This window comes from Macaca nemestrina, chromosome Y, assembly GCF_043159975.1.
Source record: "Macaca nemestrina isolate mMacNem1 chromosome Y, mMacNem.hap1, whole genome shotgun sequence".
NCBI classification, from domain to species: Eukaryota; Metazoa; Chordata; class Mammalia; order Primates; family Cercopithecidae; genus Macaca; species Macaca nemestrina.
In genome coordinates this window covers 4,571,874-4,574,446 of record NC_092146.1, presented here as the reverse complement: position 1 = coordinate 4,574,446, position 2,573 = coordinate 4,571,874, and the positions used below count along the sequence as shown (strand labels likewise).

The window sequence follows — 2,573 nt, the reverse complement described above, 5'->3', positions numbered from 1 at the left end:
GCGTTTTTTGTTTTTTGTTTTTTCTTTTTCTTTTTTTGGCCAATTGCAGTGACTATTTTAATGGGTTTTCAGGCTTACAGAAAGGGGCTCTTTAGATGGGGCTGTGTCACTGGTCAACCATCTTCACCGTGGAGTTCTAGTCACTATGATTTTGTTTTGTAGGTCACAAGGATTCCTTCCAATTGTCTCCTCTTCCACTCCTTCATAATAGGTTACATGGTTTTAAGTACATCCCTCCTTCTCTAGTACATTGTATTCAATCAGGTTGCAGCTATTTCTCCATTGTCATTAATCTTTTCATCATCTTATTCCTCTTAACACAGTGGGGGCATAACACATTATCTTCTATGCCTAGGGATGGGAAAATGCACGTAGGTAACAAGAAGAGACAAATCATCCTCCTGTGAGTGGTAGGCACCCAGGCCTGACCTGCATGAAACTGTACCCAACCCTTTGTGTCTGCCAAGAGACATCTACCATGGACCACACACCACCTGACACCAGAGGCTTGCATTAAAAAGGCCTCAACAGAAACAGGAATGCAACATGAATTCACAGCTCTTGCAGCAATTCTTGCCCATGATGCCAGTATGACTCCCTGCGCTGCAGTTATAACGTCCACTGTATTATTCTCTTCTGCTCTCTCATTCACCTCATAACTTCTCGTAAGCCTTCCTTGCTCTCTTGGTCACTGCCTTGCATTTCCTCAAATGTCGCTGTAATCTGATCTTCTGACATTTCAGGCATATCTTGCTGTTGTTCATGTTAAGCATGCCTATGCAACCTCAGACGAACTTCTGTTTTCTTGCCATTAGTACTCAAACTGAGTTGTTGACAGCAATCCCACAAAGTGTCCCAACACACCTTATTAGTGGGAGGCAAAATAGTCATCAAGGGAAGTGCTAGTATTTTGCATCTAGCTTTTTGTGGAGCTGTAAATTGTTCATTTATTTGAAGTAGATGACCTTGATTGTATTTCTTAAATTTTTCCAGTTTGACATCAGAAGTTAAAGAAACACTTGGTTCCATTTGTTCCATATTTGGGCCATCTTTAACTGGCACTAATGTCAAAATCATACTTTCTTCATCATCTACTTCCCCCTCAAAGAAATTCTTGCTGCTATCTAAATTTTAGTCTGACATTTTCAGCAACACCCTGGGGAAGACAAGGACAGTAATGTTAAGGATATGGTAGTTTAGTTCTCTGAATCTGATTTCTCTTTTTTTTTCTTTTTTTTTTTTTTGAAAGAGTCATGCTCTGTCACCCAGGCTGGAGTGGTGATCTTGACTCATTGCAACCTCCACCTCCTGGGTTCAAGCAGTTTTTGTGCCTCAGCCTCCCAAATAGCTGGGATTATAGGTAACTGCCATCATGCCTGACTAATTTTTGTATTTTTAGTAGAGATGGGATTCCACCATATTGGCCAGGCTGTTCTTGATCTCCTGACCTCATGATTCTCCTGCCTCGGACTCCCAAAGTGCTGGAATTACAGGCGTGAGCCACGGCACACAGCCTGATTTCCACTTTTATAAGCAAAGGTCTCCTTCTACTTCCTGTTACCCATATGAGCTGTTTTCCTTTCATTATCTTTTTCCTCTCCTTCATTTTCTGACAGTGGGGTAACTTTATCTGACAATGGGATAACTTGTCCATTCGGTGATATGTTTTTTTAAAAATTAGGCCAGGCACGATGGCTCATGCTTGTAATCCCAGCACTTTGGGAAGTTCAGGCAAGGCGGATCACTTTAGTTCAGGAGTTCAAGAATTGCCTGGGAAACACGGTGAGACCCCCGTCTCTACCAAAATATACAAAAATTTGGCGGGCATTGTGGTGCATTCCTGTAATCCCACCTACTCAGTAGGGGGTGGTGGGAGGATTGTTCATGATTTTTTTAAGTTCAGCCTAAAGAAAATCTTTATATATGTAGAAGCATCTATAGATCTATGTCTAGCATCTACAGATATAAATATTTCTTTATACATATGTATATATGTGTGGGTTTGTGTGCATATGTGTAGAACTTCTAAACATAAAGCAAGTGATAAGAGATCAGAAGAAAAAATGCACAGAATGACAATAACAGCAGTAGACTTTAATACCCCTCAAAAATGGGTTCAACATTTATACAGAAAACTTTAAAAAAAAGACTTGACAAGTCTTAAAATTTAGAAAGACTGAGAACATAATGAGATATATTTTCTGATCACAATAGAAACAAAAAGTCAATAACAAAGAAAAAGTGGGAAAAAACAGCTCAAAACAAATGAAAATGAAGATACAACATACTGAGTAATTGGAAAGAAAACAAAGTTCAAACTTAGCAGTAAAGCAATAATAAATTGAAATAACAGTTTACCAAGAAATAAATCAATTAGAGAATAGAAGAATAGAAAGAATCAACAAACTGTTAACTTTTTGAAAAATAAAACTAATTCTTAGCTACACTAAGAAAAAAAAAAGGCTCAAATAAATAAGAAATAAAAGAGGAGACATCACAATGAATGGCTGAGATACAAAAGATCAAAAGGGACTGCAGGGAGCAATTATTTGCCAATAAACTAAATAACATAG

General features: G+C 38.3%; 1 pseudogene; it reads right to left on the bottom strand.

Annotated features, from left to right (window-relative positions):
• Positions 1-271: 271 nt before the first annotated feature.
• Positions 272-1,143, bottom strand: LOC139360991 (developmental pluripotency-associated protein 2 pseudogene; annotated as a pseudogene).
• Positions 1,144-2,573: the final 1,430 nt, after the last annotated feature.